We start from the raw sequence: 19,748 nt of genomic DNA on the forward strand, positions 1-19,748 counted from the left end.
GTCACAGTTGTCAGTTGCAGTTCCTGCACATATCTGATATTAGCTCAAAGATTTATAGCACCTTCTAACAGATACAGCATCTTCTAAGAGTTTCTAAGGAAAATTTCATCTCATCCACGGATACCAATGACTCACAGTGTTTTAACTTACATATTTCAAAATTTCACCCTTTTTGCTGTCTCTTTTACCCTCTGCCCTTTTACATCACCAATATTTCATTCATCAAGTCATTTCGTAATTTCCTGTCATATTCCAGGCACGATGTTAAATGCCAGGGATACAAAAACAAACAAGCGAGTGAAAACTAGCACCTAACTAGCCCTCCTGTAGTCCAGTAAGAAAAGCAGAACAGAGAAATTACAATGCATTGATGTGGTGAGTGACAGAATGCAGGTGTCAGTGAAAGGCTGAGGGAGTTTAGAAGAGGAGCTAAGTCAGAAAAAGCTTCACAGAGAAGCTTGCAATTAATCTGGGAATAGAAGGATGAATAGGAGCTTGCCAGGCAGAGGAAATGGTAAAGAGCATTCCAGACAGAATGAGTAACATCTGGATGTGTCTTTTCTGTCCGCCGATGTCACTCCTAGCCACTGTCTCAGAACTCATTTCTCTAGCCACACCACTCTTGTTCCAGGCTGTACTGCTCTTCAGGCACCTTGTTCTTGGCTTTCCTTCATGCTCCCTTTCTGTTCACATTCCTTTGCAGAGCACCTCAGTGTCATCTCTGTGCTTGCCACCTCATCCAACCCCCATCTCTCATCCTACAACCTTTTCCCCTATTCAGTCACAACCTACATCTGTCCTAGAATCTGGCCAGGGCCTTCTGTTTGCCCTCATCTCTCCTTGCCAATCTATCTGATGGTAGGCTACATCTTATGGGTCAGGGGTCACTCGCTCATGTCCTAGTAGCAAGCAGGCAGTGAAAGTAACTCGGATATTTTCAGCCTTTGGTGGGAGGTGAGCTCTGCAGCAAGGAAGAAGTGGGGTGGGGGATATGGCAACAAATTATGTGGCCTCAGCTTGAAAGCCAGGCCATTCCCTCAGAAGACCTGATTGATTTCTCCTTAGCTCTCATCCTCACCACCCTTGCCATGACCTACCAGGCCCTGCAGGCTCAGCCTTTGCTCTTTGCAACTCTTCCCTTGCTCTACTCTTTGTTCCTTAGATCAAGCACCCTCCACTCAGGTGCTCTGAACCTGCTTAGTGCCCACTCTGCATTCTTCACTCTCTTAGCTTCAGGGTTTCCTCTAATCACTTCTCAAATGTCACCTTTCCTGAGAGGTCTCCCAAACAACCTTCTATAGAATAGCAGCTCCCCATCATTCCCACTAGCTCTTACCCCACCTGACTTATTCATGTGTTTGCTTATTTGCTGTCTCCTCCCCATGGGAGCAGGGATTTTGTCCACTTTGTTCTCTGTTATTTTTCCAGGGCCGTGAAGAAAGCCTGTCACACAGTACTTAGTAAGCACTGGCCAAATGAATGGTGGAAGAGTAAGGCCTCTTTTCCAATCTTGCTGACAGAACTAGTGTTTCCTAGACATGAGGTTTAGGGGAAGTTTCCCACCTCTAGGTGCTAGGATAGAGAGAAAGGCAGGATTTGATGGGATTCTTTGTTGTTTATGTCAGCTTGAGGGAAGTTCTTCTTTTTGTGTAATCTAAAGCATCTTAATGATACACTGTCCTTAAAGTACTACCATACTCTGGGGGGATGTTTTAAGGACACTCACAAATTAGAACATTTATTCATTATTAAATGAATAATTTCATTTATCAAGTATTTATAGCGTACCATTTAAGTACTTTAAAGAGTGAGCAAAGTGGTAAAAGATAGATACCCTATGTTATTTGAAGGAAAGTAATGAAAAATGGGGAGTGTTTAGCTTTAAGGGAAGAAAACTCAGGCCATAATGATGTCTTCATTAAAAATGTAGTTTTATATATTTGAAATGGGTGACATGTTGAGATGTGGATTTAGCTAGGACCTGCTGGAATGTGCAATTCTCTTAATTCTGTGTTAATACCAACCCCTTCTCCTCAAGTAGTAGAAGGAAATAAATTCAGAGAGAACTCAGCAAGATAAGCCCCTATTGACTTGGGCTTCAGCTTCAGTCTGTAGTGGGCACCCTGAATCCAGTATTCTAGGAGATATCTTGACCCATATTAGCTGCATAATTTGTCTTCATTTTCCCATTATTGACTATATTAATTCTTTCCTTAATCTCATACTTTGAATAAATAGTATCCCCTTAGGCCATATTGAGTAAGAAATGGGCTCTAACCATGTTTCCTAAATTAGACTTGGTTGATGAGGTTAGGATCAAAGAAGGACAGAAGGGCCTCCTCTTGTTTGTTTCTCCTCTGAAGTCCAAACCCTGAACATGAATGGTACTATTATAGACAGCTAAGTTAGATAAAATATTACAGGTAGTCAGATAGAGCTAGGCTCTTGAGAGAGTCAGGACAAAGCTGAATCACATCACAACCATGGCCAGGGACACATCTGTTGGAGACCAGGTCTCAAGATAAAGACAAGATGACCAGGCCTGTATACTTCCTTAAAGGACAAACATCAGGCCTAATGAAACCTAGGTAGACATCATTCATCCCTGTGGGTGACCAAAGACCTCTGGACCCATCATTTCCTAGAAAAAGTCTTTGTTCTTTCCATCCACATTTGTTACATGACTTGTTTCCCAATTGGCTCACTATTACCTAAGTGACTATACTTGTAACCTTATTGGTTGATCAAAGCTGTAACCTATGTTGTACCCATGTGGAGTTTGCTCTATAAAACTTCTCTGTAAAGTGAGGTCCCCGTTTACCCATTTGGGACCCCTTCTGCCCCTCAGGAGCTAGCCTATCAATAAATATTTTCCTACTCTTAACCTCCGTTGTTCCTAGAATTCATTGATTTTTAGAGAACATGAGCTTGGTGCATCAGATATCTAGCAGGATGGGAGATATAATTTTCATAGCTCATCTCCTTTACCAGTACCACTCTAATAGGAGGAGAGGCTGTCCACCAGTCTGAACCACAAAGGGAGCCCGAAATAAAGTGCAGAAATAAAAGATGCATATGTATATCTCCATCTGCCTGTCATTCTTGCTCTATTAGCCTTCAGATGAGATCACAGCCTTGGTCACCCAAAGAGAGACATTGAGCCAGAGGCGCCTAGCTAAGGCAAGCAGGAATTACTAATCCACACAAATGGTACAATAATAAATTGTTTTCAAGCTACCAAGGTTAGTGTGTATGTGTGTGTGTGTTTGATTTGTTGCACAATAGATAACCAACACAAATGGGTACACAGAATTCCATTATGTAAATTTAAATTATTTTAACTTTTTCCAATTGTAATCCAGCATCATTGTTTATATAGTTTTGAGTATTACTGGAAGTAATTGTGTAGAATAAATGAGTAGACATGGAATTATTTACCCCATTTTTAATTATAATAAATATGGTCTAATTATTCCCCCAAAAGACTGTATGCCATTTATGCTCCCATTAAAATATTTCTGAGAGGCTGGGTGTTTAGCTTAATGATAGCGCATGTGCTTGGCATGGTGGGGCCTGAGGTTCAATGTTCATGCTAAAAAAACAAAAAAACTAAAAAAAATTTCTGATAATGTCTTTTGCCCTAAAACTTGCCAATACCAAGTATTATAGAACTTTATTACGTAGCAATTCAAAAGAAAAAATGGTATCATATTGATAGATAAAAGTTTTAAAGTAAGTTTAGTAGATTAGCTATTAAAGTAGTTGTGGAAGCAAAATAGGTAGTGTATCCCTTTAAAAGCTTGCCTTAGCCCGTGGCTTTTGTTGTTTAAAGTGAAGGTTATATAGCTCCTTTGGTCTGTAGCTCCGCTATAGATAACATCTTAGCTCTGAAGAACAAAGTGGCAATCCCTGACCAAACTTGTGATATATGTGCCGTAACTGTCATGTGTTTAGGACTGTAATCAGTGACAGAAACCACCTGTGTTTAACCTTTAAGCAGAAATTGAAACTTTATTTACTTAAAAAGACCACTAGGGATGAGATAATGACTAACAAAAGTATAAAAGGTGACTAACAAAGAACGCGGCTTGCGGACACTGACCAGACCAGTTTTCTGGCGGTTCCGCCTGCTTGGAAGTAAAGCCTTTGTTATTTTACCCAAATTCTGTGACTCTGTGCATTTCTTTCTGTGATTCTGGAACAATATATTTATTGTTTACCCTACACCCCAAGTGCAACCCCAAGGCTACATGTACCTTTGCCATTTGATCCTTGCAACAACTCTTTGATGTAGGGACTACTATTGCACCATTTACAAATGTTGAGAACAGCTCCTGCTCTCCACGACTGGCCTGCTGCTCTGAGCCTGTGGCAGCTGCAGCAGAGGCGGGCGGCATGTGTGTGTGAGATGTGGCCGTGGGCAGCCCAGACGCAACATGAGCAGCGACCCCTGACCCACGTGGTGGTGGCGAAGGCGGGCGTGGCCTCCTCCGTGCCAGGCGCATGGTGCATGAGGACAAGCACGCGGGCGCAGGGCAGGTGCTGGCCACGCCGCCCCCATAAACACTTATTTAGGACTCATTCACCTCGCTGAGGCCTCCAGCTTCCCCAGCATGGAGTCCCGATGCAACGCCGAACCCCACACCTTGGCCACAGTGCTGCTGCGTGCCCCGGAGGTGGCACGACTCCACAAGGAGCAGGAGAAGGAAGAAGGTAGATGATGACTATAATGCTCTTCAAGAAAGACTCAGTACTTTGCCTGATAAGCTCTCTTACAATATCATGGTACCATTTGGCCCCTTTGCCTTCATGCCAGGAAGACTTGTCCACACCAATGAAGTGACTGTTTTACTTGGGGACAACTGGTTTGTAAAGTGCTCTGCAAAGCAGGCTGTAGGTTTAGTTGAGCACAGGAAGGAACATATAAGAAAAACAATAGGAAAAAAAAAAGGAAAACAATAGATGATTTTTTAAAAGTGTTTTTTTTTTTTTGTTGGTACTGGGGCTCAAACTCGGGACCTTGCGCTTGTGAGGCAGGCGCCAGAACCACTGAGCTAAATCCCCAGCCCTAAAAAGTGATGAAAAATTTTGAATCCAGAGTTGAATTTACAGAAGATTTGCAGAAAATGAGTGATGCTGCAGGTGATATTGTTGACATAAAGGAAGAAATTAAAAGTGACCTCGAATTTAAAGGAAAACAACAAATTGCTCATAAACCTCATTCTAAACCAAAAGCTTCAGATATTTTTGAAGAAGATTTTGCCAATGATGTAAAATCCAAGGATTTTCTTGCTGATAAGGAACTGTGGGATAGACTTGAACTAGAGAGACAAGAAGAATTAGGAGGTGAACTTGACAGTAAACCTGATACTATGATTACAAATGGAGAAGGTGCAACCTCTTCTGAAGAGAAGATCAAAACACAAATGTGAATGTCATGCATCAAGTAACAGGCTCCCTTATTCCTAGCAGTTGTCCAAAGGGTGTTGTAAGTTCAGAACTATTCAGAGGTAAAGTGAATAGTAAATTGAACTGTTCAGTGAATGGTTCAGATTCTTATCACAGTAATGAAGGTGAAGAAGAAGAAGATGATGGTGGTGGTGGTAGTGATAATGAAAATGATCATGGTGCTTCAGGGGTTGGAGATAGTTCTGTACCAACAGTATACTTTTTTCATGCTGTTGAACCTAAGAGGGTTTGAATAAATACTTTGAAATTCAGTGAAAAGAAAGAAGAAACCAAACGTAAATGAAAGAACAGCTCTGGCAGTGGTCATTCTGCCCACAAGCTGCCAACAATCAGAACTCCTGCTGACATTTACAGAATTTTTGTTGATGTTGTGAAAGGAGAGTACGTCCCTCATAAATCAATTCTCAAGTCTCGAAGCAGAGAGAACAGTGTTTGTAGTGATACCAGTGAAAGCAGTGCTACTGAATTTGATGAAAGGCAGGGAGTTTTGAGGATTACTAGCTGTGAAGAAGCCACTTGCAGTAACACCAGTGAGAGCATCTTGGAAGAGGAACCACAAGAAGAAAATCATCAAAAGAAACCATTACCCTTATTGGGAGCACCTGAGGCTTTTTCTGGAACTGTAATAAAAAAAGAATTTTTATCATCCTCCTTAACATCACACCCAGCCACTGGTCATCCTGTACTGTCCACCATTCTAGAGAAAAAAGAAGTTCTGTCAGAAGCAGCAGAGGAAACTGCCAAAAGGGTTTCAAAGGTCAAAGCTGCCAGATTGCAACAGAAGAGCTAGGAAATGAGAGTTTACATCCTAAAACCTGGTTGTGCATTTTTAGAATATACATAGCAAAATATGTGACATGTAGTGTGAAATAAGGCATCCCAAGTTAGTTTGGCAGTAAATTTTTATCCTAATCAGTGAGTGTTACTAAAAAAATTCAAAGTAAATGTTTGAATACTTTAATATTCAGCTCGTTTGTTAATTCTCTCAATACTAAGTTGGTCTTATGATGCAGTGGTAGCATTTCAAATTATTTTTCGAAGAATACTGTTAATTTGCATCGTTTTGTGTTTCAAACTAAATACAAGAAGTTTTGTACCAGCTGTGATGTTGTGCATACCATATGGACCATTTTAAAGAAACTTTTGGCTGTACCACCACTCCCAGAACAGAGGAGGAGGCTTCTGGGCCACCATACCACCACTCCCAGTGTAGAGGAGGTGAGCCTCGAGGGTGCCAGCAGCAGCCCCCCCCCCACTCCCGTTGAAATAAGAAGACATGTAAACAAGCCTCAAAACCAGACTTCCAGATTACCTACAGCAACCCCAAAGGGAAACAAGATGGAACATTCTGATACTCAACCACCTGGACTCCCTGAACTGGCAACAAAAGAGGATCTGGAAAAAATGAAATCAGAAATAACTTCTCAGATAACAGCAGAGATTGTGCCCATAGTGCAAGACATGATTAATAAATCTAGAGAGGACACAGATAAAAAATAGAGGAGCTGAGGAACATGATGGGATCTGAACATAGGAAACAGAATCCTTAACAGATGCAAAGAGATTTCCAGGAGATTAAAAACTCCATTGAAAGTTTATGCAGCAGAACAAGCCAATGTGAGGACAGAATTTCAGATATAGAAGATAAGATTGAAATTAGTGACCAGGAAGAGAAAAATTGCTTTAAAATTGTAAGGGACCACAAGAAATTAATCCAGCAGCTGCTAGACAATGCAAAGAAGAATAACGTAAGACTGATCTGAGTCAATGAAGAAAGAGGAGAGAGTGCAGATGACATAAAAAAACTGTTCACAGAAGTGATGGCAGAAAACTTCCTAAGCAGGGGGAAAGAACTTGACATACAGATAAGTGAGGCACACAGGACTCCAACTAGCCTTGATCAAAAAAACTCTACACATAGGCATATAGTTATTAAGATGTCAGAAACCCAACAGAAGAACAAAATTCTACAAGCAGTTAAAGAAACAAATCACATACAAAGGAAAGCCCATCAGAATCACAGCAGACTTCTCAACACAAATTCTCAAGGCAAGAAGAGTTTGGAATGATGTATTCCAAGCTCTAAAGGAAAACAACCTCCAACCCAGATTGATGTACCCTGCAAAACTATCTTTCAAAATGGATGGAGAAATAAGATACTTTCATGACAAAGAGCACCTTAGGAACTTCATGAATACCAAACCAGCACTCCAAAAACTTTTAGACAATATCCTACAAAAAGACAATGAGGATTATAACCCCAGGAAGCCCAGCAGAATGAATCCATTGGTCATGATAAGAAATTAAATGCAAAGGGGGAGAATCCAACAGAAAGAAAAAATCATGACAATAAGTCAATATGTATGTTATAACCATCAATGTTAATGGTCTCAATTCACCAATCAAAAGAAATAGACTGGCAGAATAGGTTAAGAAACAAGATCCAACAATATGCTGCATACAAAGAAACACACTTAATTTGAAAAGAAACTCATAGACTAAAAGTTAAAGGGTGGCAAACAATACTCCATGCAACAGGAACCCAGAAAAAAAGCAGGCATACCTATCCTGTTTGAAGATCAAGAGGATTTCAAACCAACACTGATTAAGAGAGACAAAGAAGGACACTACATCGTTGTAAAGGGAACAATCCAAGAGGAAGAGATGACAATCATAAACATATATGCACCGAACACTAGTGTGCCCAACTATATAAAACTAATATGGACATGAAAAGTCATATATGCACTAATGCAATAATAGTGGGGGACCTCAATACCCCACTGTCACAAATAGATAGATCAACTAGACAAAAAATAAGTAATGAAATACTAGAACTCAATCAAACTCTTGAACAAATGAACTTAACATGTTTACAGAGTGTTCCACCCCACAAAATCAGAATACACATTCTTCTCAGCTGCACACAGATTGTTCTCCAAAATAGACCACATACTCACACATAGAACGTATTTAGGTAAGTGCAAAGGAACTGAAGTTATCCCCTGTATATTATCAGACCATAGTGCAATGAAATTGGAGTTCAACAGCAAAAGAAACTTTTATAATTTCAATGGATTCAACAATTATATTACTTGCTTTCACATTTTAAAGGCACTTTAAAAAAATCTACTCGCCTTCTAGGTTTTGCAGTTCAGTGGCTATTTAAAAAAACCTCTCCCCTTTGGATGTAATACTGTAATCTTTAAGGCAGAATGCTGCATGTACCCTATGGGAAAGTCTTGTTGATTGGAAGAATATTTTGTAAGAACATTTTTTCAAGTAAAAATTTTATGAAACTTGGCCTCTAAAATGTGGATTTTATGATTTAGAATTGAGCATAGAAATGTCTTTGAATCATATGTGTGCTCCATATAGCTCACAACAGATTGTTAAATTCTTGAACTCCATAGGCACTTCTCCTTGTGTGTACAGTTTTCAGTGGGACAGAAGGAAAATTTGTTTAGATGCTAAAAAAGTAGATTTTAAAATAAGAATTTCTTAATGTTTTAATCTTCCCAGCATTTTCATTCTTAACTAGTAAACAACTAAAATAACATTTACTTGTCGTAAGACTCCTTAAAATGTAATTTAGTTTAACATTGAAAATTACACTGCAAGTATTAATCATTAGTGTGCTAAAATGTAGCTTTAAAAAAGCATTCTGCCTTAGTACTATAATAAGCCATCAATGCCAGTCCACCCTCTATTCATGGCTAAATATTTAAAGGTTATTTATAGCTTCTTTAATGAATTCTTGCTTAAACAAAGTGAAATTATGTCCTAGAAAAAGTAGAGTTATTTGTAACTAGAACAGTACAATTGTGAAAGTTTTATGAATACGTATTTTAATGATAAGGGGGTGCACTTGAGTCCCCGCTAGTTAATGGATAATTTAGAACACAGGACTGATTTTGAAAGATCACCTAAAAATGTAGATGAGTTGTTCTTTAGTCAGTTATGGTCAACTGTGAATACATTTTGTAGTTAAAAACTGTTTTCTTTCAGTTTACCCCACTCCCAGTCTAAACCAAGAGTATAAATCATATACATACGAAGGAGCTCTCTTTCCCAGGTACTTTTCAACTGAGCCTTTCTGTGCTGAAATTTCCCCCCAGAAACAAACTTTATTATAGAAGTATTGTGATGTTCTTTAGAGAAGTAGAATTTCCAGAGTATAGTCATTAAATAAGTTTCCATGTACTTGAACCTCATTTTGAGCCTGCTGTTAATTTACTCTACTCAACTTCCCTGAAGTAGGTAATCACTTAGAAAAGGATGGTAGGAGAATGCTGGGTGTGATGATGCACACCTGCAGTCCTAACACTGTGGAGGCTGAGGCAGGAGGATCACAAGTTTATATATTAAGAACATACAGAAGCGTAGATCCAAAGGAGACAGGTGCTACAACTGTGGTGGTCTAGACCATCATGCTAAGGAATGCAAGCTGCCACCCCACCCTAAGAAATGCCACTTCTGCCAAAGCATTAACAGTATGGTGGCCTCATGTCCACTGAAGGTCCAGCAGGCTCCCAGCTCCCCGGGGAAGCCAACCTACTTCCGTGAGGAAGAAGAAGAGATCAACAGCCCTGCCCTGCTTCCAGAGGCCCAAAACTGAGCACAGTGGGTGGGGGATATTCTTTGTTATCAGGAAGTTTCAAGGAGCAGGCATCAATCGGCATTGGAGAAAGTGGGGATAGGGTGGGTTGGGGTAGCTGGCACTGCCATGTATCTCAGGCCGGGATTCCCAGCATCGCCCCATCTTCCCTCAGTGGGGGAAAGGGGTGAGGCAAAGGAACTCCAACCATGCTCTATCCAAGTAAAAGTGAGGGCTTTGGGAGAGCCACCCTAGAACCTGAGTGCTTTATCTGAGGCTTTACCCCCACAAGGACAGGAAAGTTGTTTTCCTTTTAAAGAAGGATATGTAATAATATTTCCCTTGCCGGGGAAATCAATTAGGTATGAGATCAGATTAATGGACCCAACCCACAAGCTACTACATTCTGTGGGAGGGAATCTCGGGAGCAACGCGGGGTTTTTAGCATCCTTTTTTCCTCATAACCCAATCTTGGGACGTGGTGCTGGGAACTGTTCCAAGCAATGTGTTATGATGACAGGCAAAAAGGGTGGTTGGGAGAACAGTTGCAGATCTGCTGCTCCTCACTCACTCCCACCCCTTTCTGGGCCAATGTGATTTTATTTACTTGTTCCTTTAGATGACTGTGCCTTGGGTCCCACTTTCTCCAGGATGCCAACTGCACTGTATGCGAATGACGTATCTTGTGCATTTTAACTTTTTTTCTTAATATAAATATTCTGGCTTTGTATTTTTGTATATTTTAATCTAAGGCCCTCATTCCTGCGCTGTGTTCTCAGGTACAAGAGCAATCTCAGGGATAAGTTGGCAGCAGCTCCACATCTGCACAGCAGGAATACTTTTTGTTTCTATCACTATGGAGAGCAAACATTTGGAGTGCATAGCCTATCGAAGTGAACTACCTCATTTTTGCCAATGAGAGCTGAGTCTTCTGCCATAGTACCCTCTTGAAACCCCCTCCATTTTTCATAGGAGGATAGGTTTTAAAGGGTTTGCCCCACGACTTGATCTTCTACTGGAAGACTGAAAATTAGTCCAAACAGGAAAAGGTGGTGCAGAGAAGTTAGGAGAGGCTGGGCCAGGTAAAAGGCCCAGAGAGGAAGCCGAGGTGAGGTGATGTGATGGTTGTCTAATCACAGGGCAAGGGGCTGGCTTTACATATCTGATCCATTCTTCGCTAGATAACCTTAGCTCTACAATGCACAGCAGGGTGTATGTGTGTGTGTTTATATATTTTAAAAACATGAGTTAGTAAGGCTGTTTTAATACCAATACCCTTGTGCCCATTATGTGCTGTGCAAGGAATGGCTACACGAAGCAAGGCTCAAAATTCGGAACCATTCAACATTCTTGGCTTCCAGGGAGACCCATAAGAGAGGGCCTCAGTGGTGCCGGGAGCCAGTGTCCTGCCCTGCTGCAGTAGTGACTAATAGTGGAGAAAAGGGGGGTTTCATTTACGTGCTGTGAGATCACTGCAAACCTGCCTCACTGTGTTGAGATGGGACAAATGCAATAGAATGGATTGGGTAGTGTGAGTCTGATCCTGGTTTCTTGTCCCCCTCAAATGCTGCCCTCCTTTTAATTATTATATTTGTCTGGGCTTTGTAGGACTTTACTGAGTCTCTGAGTTGGTGATTGCTAGGTGGCCTAGTTTGTGTAAATATAATGTGTTGGTCTTTTCTCCATGTTCTTTTGGGGTTTTATTGTTTACAAAATTGTTTTGTATTGAGAGAAAAATAGCCAAAGGATCTTTGACAGAAGGTTCTGCACCAGGCAAAAGGATCTGAAAAATAAGTTCCCTTTCCTCTGTATTGTGTCTCAGTGATGAAAGCAGTAAAGTAGATACTCTGTTTCCCTGATGTGGGGATTCACAGTTATAAACTACCCCCTTGAGGTCTCCCATTAAAATTATCTGATCTTTTATGTCCAGTAGCATTTGTTTTATGAAGTTAGGTGCACTGGTATTTGGTGCACACATATTTTTAATTGTTATCTCTTTCTGTTGAATTGTTCTTCTAGTCAATATGTAGTGACCTCTTCTGATCAGTTTTTTCTTGAAATGCACTTTGTCTGAAAATAAAACAGCTACTCCTGCTTGTTTTCAGGCACCCATTTCATGAAATATTGTTTTTCATCATTTAATTTTTAGTCTACAAATTTCTCTTTGGATTAAATGTGCTTTTTTGTAAACAGCGTACCATTGGGTATTATTTTTTGTTTTGCTTTTCTCAGTACTGGGCATCGAACTCAGGACCTTGTGCTTGAGAGGCAGGCCTAGAACCACTGAGCTAAATCCCCCAGACTATGAGTTTTATTTTTGATCCAATCTTCCTATCTGTGTCTTTTGACTGGGGCTTGAGACCATTCACATTGAGAGTTATTACTGAAATATATTGACTTTTTCATGTTGTTGCATCATTTTCCTGTTGCTAATTCCTTTAACACCCTCCCACCCCCACTTCCTGCTTAAACACACATCCAACTTGGTATATTCATTCAATTAGGCTTTTTGGCATTGTTGACTTCATTGTCTCTTTCCAGAATATCCTTCAGAAATGTTTGGAGTACTGGTTTGGTGGTCATAATTCTTAAGGTGCCCTTTGTCATGGAAAGGCCTTATTTCTCCAACAATTTTGAAAGATAGTTTTGCAGAATATATCATCTGAGTTGGAAGTTGTTTTCTTTTAGTGCTTGAAACATTTCACTCCAACCTCTCCTTTGTGTTGAGAAGTCTGCTGTAATTTTGTTTTTCACTGGTACATTTTAGATATACATGATGATCACATTCATCATAGAGAATTTGTACCTGTAGATGATAGATCTTGCTTCTTTGTTTTTTTCCCCATCCCCTCCCCTCACTTCAACCCTTCGTTCCCTCCTTATTTACGAAAGTGTTGTTTCCATTTTTCTTCTATTCTTTTTTAAATTGCCCCTTCTTTCCTTTCCTCCTCCCCCTCCCTTGTTTCCCTTCTCATTTGAACATTTTCTTCCCATTTCCCAATATCTATTATACATTTTGGTCCTTATTTACACTTTCAGTTTCTCACACCAGAGAAACAATGTGGTACTTAAACACATGTGTCAGAAGTGTCTTCACTTAAGAGTATAATCTCAAAGTGCATCCATTTAACTAGAAATGTCTCAAGCTTATCCTTCTTTATGGCAGAGTAGTACTCCATTGTATAAAAACAACACATCTTCTTTATCCACTTATCTGTTGATGGGCATTTGGGCTGTTTCCAAGATTTAGCTATTACAAACTGTGCCACTATAAATGTGAGTGTGCATATATCACTATGGTATGATGCTTTTTAATTCTTACAGGAAGAAACCAAGAAGGGGAATAGCTGGGTCAAATGGATCCTCTAGTTTTACTATTTTGAGGCAACTCCACACTTATTTCCACAGTGGTTGCACCAGTCTACACTCCCACCAACAGTGGAGAAGGGTTCCTTTTTCTCCATACCCCCACTAGCATTTGTTATTAGTTGATTTCCTAATAATAGCCATTCTTTCTGTCATGAGATGGAATCTCAGCATTTTAATTTGCATCTCTCAACAGTGATGTTGAACATTTTTCATGTATTTATTTGCTACTACTTCTTCATCTGAGAAATGTCTATTCATTTCAGATGACTATTTTTGGATTGGGTCTTTAAATTTGAGGGGTCTGATTTTTTGGAGTTCTTTATATATTCTAGATATTAGTCCTTTGTCTGAGGAACAGCTGGCAAAATATTGCCCACACAGTGGGTTGTCTCTTCACTCTGTTGGTGGTTTCTTTTGCTGTGCAAAATCTTTCTAATAAGGTAAGATCCCAGTTATTGATTCTTTCTGATATTTCCTGTGTAATTGGGGTTTTATTCATAAAGTCTTTGGCTACATCCATGTCTTCAAGAGTTCTACCTATTCTATCTTTGAGCAGATTTAGTGTTTCTGAAGTAATATTTAGATCTCTGATCAATTTCAACTTTAGTTTAGTGTATGGTGAAAGATATGGGTCTAATTTTAATCTTCAGCAAGTGGAAAGCCAAGTTTTTCAGCACCATTTATTAAAGAGGCTATCTTTCCTCCAGTGAGGGTGTTTGGCTCCTTTGCCAATGATAAGATGGCGGAGTATGTTTGAGTTGTTTCTGCATCTTCTAATCTGTTCTACTGATCCTCAGGCCTGTTTTTTCTGTTGCTATTGTTGTTTTTTTCCAGTGTCATACTTTTTTTTTGGTTTGTTTGTTTGTTTTTGGTACCGGGGATCGAACTCAAACTCTGGTCCTTGCACTTGTGCAGCAGGTGGTGAAACCACTGAGCTAAATCCCTGGCCCTATCATGCTGTTTTTATCACAGTAGCTTTATAGTATAATTTCAAGTCAGGGATTGTGATACCTCCCGACTTGCCTTTGTTGCCCAGGATTGCTTTTGCTATTCTAGGTCTCTCCTGGTTCCAAATGAATTTTAGGATTGTTTTCTCTAATTCTGTGAGATATGCTATTGGTATTTTGATTAGGATTGCATTAAATCTGTATAACAATTTTAGAAATATGACCATTTTCACTGTATTGGTTCTTCCTAAAGAACAATGGATATCTTTCCAATTTCTGATATCCTCTTTGATCTGTTTTTTCAGAGTACTGTACTTTTCAATGTAAAAGTCTTTTACTTCCTTTGTTAGATTGATTCCTAGATATTTCATTCTTTTGGATGCTATTGTGAAAGGTGTTCTTTCCCTAATTTCTCTCTCAGTGAATTTGTTATTTGTGTAAGGAATGCTACTGATTTTTGAGTGTTGACTTTGTATTCAGCTATGCTACTGAATGTGGTTATTAAATCTAGAAGTCTTTTGGTGGAGTTTTTGGGGTCTTCTATGTAGAGTATTATGTCATTTGCAAATAATGATAATTTAATTTCTTGCTTTCTGATCCTTATTCCTTTGATTTCTTTCTCTTGTCTAATTGCTCTGGCTAATGTTTGCAGAACTATATTGAATAAGAGTGGTGATAATGGACATCCTTGTCTTGTTCCTGATTTTACAGTGAAAGCTTTCAGTTTATGTCCATTTAGTATGTTGTTGTTTGTTGGTTTGTCACAGATGGCTTTTTAGCAGATTGAGATAAAGAAATCTATTGCAGTTTTCTGTAGGGTTTTTTTTTTAATCATTAATGAGCGTTGGACTTTGTCAAATGCTTTTTCTGCATCTATTGAGATGATTATGTGGTTTTTGCCCTTGGCTGTTAATATGATATATTAGATTTATCGATTCACATATGTTGGACCTTCCCTACATCCCTCAGATGAATCCTACTTGGTCATGGTATATAATCGTCTTGATGATTTACTGCATTCTGTTTTCCAGTATCTAATTGAGGATTTTTGCATCTATGTTCATTCTGGAGATTGGTCTGAAGGTCTCCTTTTTGGTTGGATCCTTCTCTAGTTTTAGTATCAGGGTAATGCCTGCTTCCAGGAAAGAATTTGGGAGTATTGCTTCCTTTCAATTTCATTAAAGAGTTTGAGAAATAGTAGCATTAGATCTTCTCTAAATTTCTTGTAGGGTTAAGCAATGAATCTATCAGGGTCTGGGCTTTTCTTTGTTGGTAGGTTTTTTATTTGGTACTGGGAGTCTAACTCAGGTCCTCACACTTGCCGGGCAGGCACAACACCACTGAGCTATATTCCTGGCTGTTAGGTTTTTAATTACTTCTTCAATTTAATTGATTAATATTGGTTTATTTAGAATTTTTATATCTTTGTAATTCAGCTTTGGTGATTCATATGTATCTAGAAATCTCTTCATTTTTTTCTTTTTTTTCTTTTTTGCAGTACCAGGGATCAAACTCAGGACCCTGTGCTTCCAAGGCAGGTGCAGCACCACTGAGCTAAATCCCCGGCCCCTCTCCATTTTTTTCTGTTTTCCATCTTATTAGAATACAGGTTCCTGAAGTAGGTATTGATGATCTTCTGGATTTCTTCTGGCTCTGTTGTGATTTTACCCTTTTCTTTCCTAATTGCATGGATTTGAATCTTTGCTTTTTTTGATAAGGTTGGCTAAGGGTTTGTGAATTTTATTTACTTTTTCAAAGAATCAACTCTTCAATTCATTGATTCTTTGTATTGTTTTCTTAGTCTTCATTGCATCAATTTGTGCTCTGATCTTTATAATTTCCTTCCTCACATGAGCTTTGGGCTTGACTTGCTCTTCTTTTTCTAGAAGCTTTAGGTTCAACATTAGGTTGTTTCTTTGAGCTTGCTCTGTTTTTCCTTTCTTTTTTTCTTTTTTTTTTTTTGGTACCAGGGATTGAACTCAGGTACTTGCGCCTGTGCAGCAGGCGCTGAAACCACTGAGCTAAATCTCTGGCCCTCTCTGTTTTTTCTTATATGAGAACTCACTGCTTTCATTCCATCCCGTAAGTTCTGATATGTCGTATTGGCATTATCGTTTAATTGTAGAAACTGTTGTTTAGGAGGGTGTTATTTAATTTCCATGTGTTTATGAAATTTTTGTGGTTTCTTTTGCCACTGATTTCCAATTTCATTGCACTACGGTCTAATAATATGTGTGGGATAATTTACATTCTTTTGGATTTACTTAAGCATGTTTTATGAGATAGTACGTAGTCTCTTTTGGAGAACATCCCATGTGCAGCTGAGAAGAATGTATATTCTGATATTGTGGGATGGAACACTCTGTAGATATCTAATAAGTCCATTTGTTCAAATGTTTTGCTCAGTTTTTCCTAAGCTGCTTCATTTTTTTTTTCTGTGTCTGCTGTAGAGTCACTAACCATGTCTTTCATTATGATCATCATCTCTGTAGTTATCTGAGAAATTCTTTCTGATTTGATTTTTTTCTTGAGCCTCATTCATCTGCTCTGTTATTTCCACTGTTACCACTTTAAAGGGTCCAGGTGGATGGCTTTCAAATTGCTCCACCTCATTGGCCCTGGGTTTCCCTTTGGTAAGCTGGAAGTCTGGGGTTGCAACTTGCTTAAGTGTCATCTCATTTTCTCTTTTTTTTTTAGTTTAATTCCTGGGTTGTAAATTACTTATGGCAGGTAGATTTATTGCTAATATTTAGAAGCCTTAGGAAATGACTGTTTCTCAGAGATGTTGGCCAGGTGTAGTTGGCCTTTGGGTTTTGAGTCTGTCACAAGATCCTACCTCTTCATTTTATTGAGGACAAGAAGTTGCTGCCTATTTGGACTTAGCTCCTTTTTCTTTGGCACTGGCCTATAGCATTTATGACCTTTAGGCAATCTCAGTCTTGACATACAATGAAGAACAACTGATTCAAACAATTATGTCATGTTGGCTAAACTGGTACAATGAGCAATAACAATAGCATCAAACAAAGCCTAGAAGATGACAAACTGTGGTAATTATTAATTTGCCACCTTTTACTGTGTGAACTAAATTTCCAGTTATATTAAAAAATCTAGAACAAAGCAGGAAATTGTATACAGTAAATACACTCACAATATGATGACATTACCCTCAAGGAAGAACATATAAAAGGGGAGTATAGAGAAATAGAAGAAGAGGAAAAGGTTAGAAGCAAGGCTGGAGGACAAAGGAAGATTATGTGAACTTTGAGAAACTGGTGACGAAGAGAGGAGGGAAAGAGAAGGAAAAAATAAAAACAAGAACAGAACAACAACAAAAAACTAGAAAGAATGTTCACACTCATATAAAAATAAGAACAGTCAAGAAAAAGAAGAGAAAAATGTTAGGCAGAGTGAGCAGACAGAGCCCAAATCTGTATTGATTAATCCCAGACTCTGTTGGTCTGATTAATCAGAGTGGCTAATAGAGCATCTCACTCATGGAAAAATTCATCAGACTACAAGACAGTACAGATAGACATATTATTAAGTAGAATGAAGATATTGCAAATAGACTTATATTCTATTATAAAACACTGGAGACCTCTAAGTTTAGATTTCCTCCCCTGTGATGGAATCCATTATATGTGCAGATATCACCTGGCTCTATTTGCATCATTTTGTGGGTTCAGGGCTTGGGAACAAGCACAAATGCTCACACTTTGGCCGTTGCTATTGCTGTGAGTAATAAAGTCCTTTGACTCTACACTGGGAGTCTCAGGTCTTCTGCCAGAATCTATAAAATTATGGCAAGCCAGCTTGTTAGCTTTCAAGCAGGGTGAAATCTTAGGCCCTTCACAGCTTTTTAAGTCATCCAAGAACTTATCTTATTTGTAATGCTCTTAATGTGTTAAAGCTTTTCACCAAGTGAACTTAGCATAATTCTATTCCTTATCACCTTCCAAAAAGGGTTAATGAGCTATCAGGTGACATTTGCTGTCCTTCATAGCTCTGTCCCTTTTAGTGGGCTTATCCAAACTCTTTAAATAGCCCTCTCCAAGAAGGAAAAATTACCTCAATAGATCTCTTCAGGCTCTATTTCTTTTATTTTTTGTACCATCCTACCTCACCCAACAGCCAGTACTTGGTCTTTATCCACCCTAGTTGTAATAGGCACCATTTGGTATCCATTCTTTACCATTTCCTCGCCCCCTTCAAAGTGAGTTCTTGTTGGAACCCAAACACTATTCAAACATTCACTTACTTCCAAGCATCCGGAGAAAGGTGACCCATCTGCAGTTTCTGAGGTGGAATTAATCAGTATAAGAGTAACCTATTCATTCTCTTTGCCAAAAGACCAATTCTGGCCAATGACATTTTAGATGTCTGAGAAAGAGTTTCTCTGAAATGTTACCTTTCTCTCTTAAAAGAAAGCCACAAAAATAAACATGTCCTATTTCTACAGGTGATATTTGGAACATCTGTAACTATCTTACTCTCAATCTGAAAACAAAGCCACCATTCAGAATGGCAGGACAGAGAAATGATGACAATGTTGTGCTGCTCAGTTAATCAACTGTACTGTCCTCTCTACCTCTGGGCTTCCTGTTAAGTGAGAAAATGCATTTTCTAAATGTTTTGAGCATGGTAAGTTTGTGCTCTACCACTGAGCTACACCTGTAGACTCTGTATTTAAGACTTATGACATCTATCAGGTTAATTAGTTCGTTCATTTTGTATGTAAGAAAACTAAGTTATAGGAGCTTAAGTATCTGTACAAGTCACACAGTTAGTTAAGTGATAAAACTAGGATTTGATTCCAAATCTGGCTCAGAATTCACAGAATTAATCACTGCTTTATTACTTCACACTAGGCCACCTCTTGAAGCCTAAAGCATTCCAACTGATATTCAGTACATTTCTCAGGGCTTCTTCAAGGAGACTTAGGTTTTAGATTCCCTTGACCCACAAAGTCATGCCTGCAGACCAGATTCACTCTCTCATGCCCACCTGCAGGGCCCATGGCTTACCAAGGACAGAAGGTCAGACATTAACATCAAATGTCATGTGTTATTCGAACACCAAAGAAGGCAGCCAAAGGTTATACATGGACTTTTATTTCATATTCCATGCATTTCAAGCACCCTGACCTGATGAACCTATTCAAAAGGAAAATATCGTGTGGGCAAAATCCCACCTTTCAGGGGAGACCTTCTGTTCTCACTATCTGGCTGGCTGCCAGGAGCTGAAAGCTTTTACAATTGTCTTTTTGCCACCAAGAAAATTAACAAGCAGGTCTCAGAAATTATATATAGTATGTAATCTTTGTATATCTATGTAAGCTTTCTATATATAAGCTTATATAATCG

The 19,748-nt window shown here is 39.1% G+C and overlaps 1 protein-coding gene and 1 pseudogene across 3 annotated transcripts in view; one reads left to right on the plus strand and one right to left on the minus strand.

Moving 5' to 3' along the window:
- LOC147827672 (uncharacterized) overlaps positions 1-19,748 on the minus strand; it is a 121,565-nt gene that overhangs the window by 40,234 nt on the left and 61,583 nt on the right. The window lies entirely within an intron of this gene.
- On the plus strand, positions 4,686-6,319 carry LOC101724738 (unconventional prefoldin RPB5 interactor 1-like; annotated as a pseudogene).

This window comes from Heterocephalus glaber, unplaced genomic scaffold, assembly GCF_053883595.1.
Source record: "Heterocephalus glaber isolate CG9 unplaced genomic scaffold, H.glaber_assembly_v1.0 deba00001442, whole genome shotgun sequence".
Lineage (NCBI taxonomy): Eukaryota > Metazoa > Chordata > Mammalia > Rodentia > Bathyergidae > Heterocephalus > Heterocephalus glaber.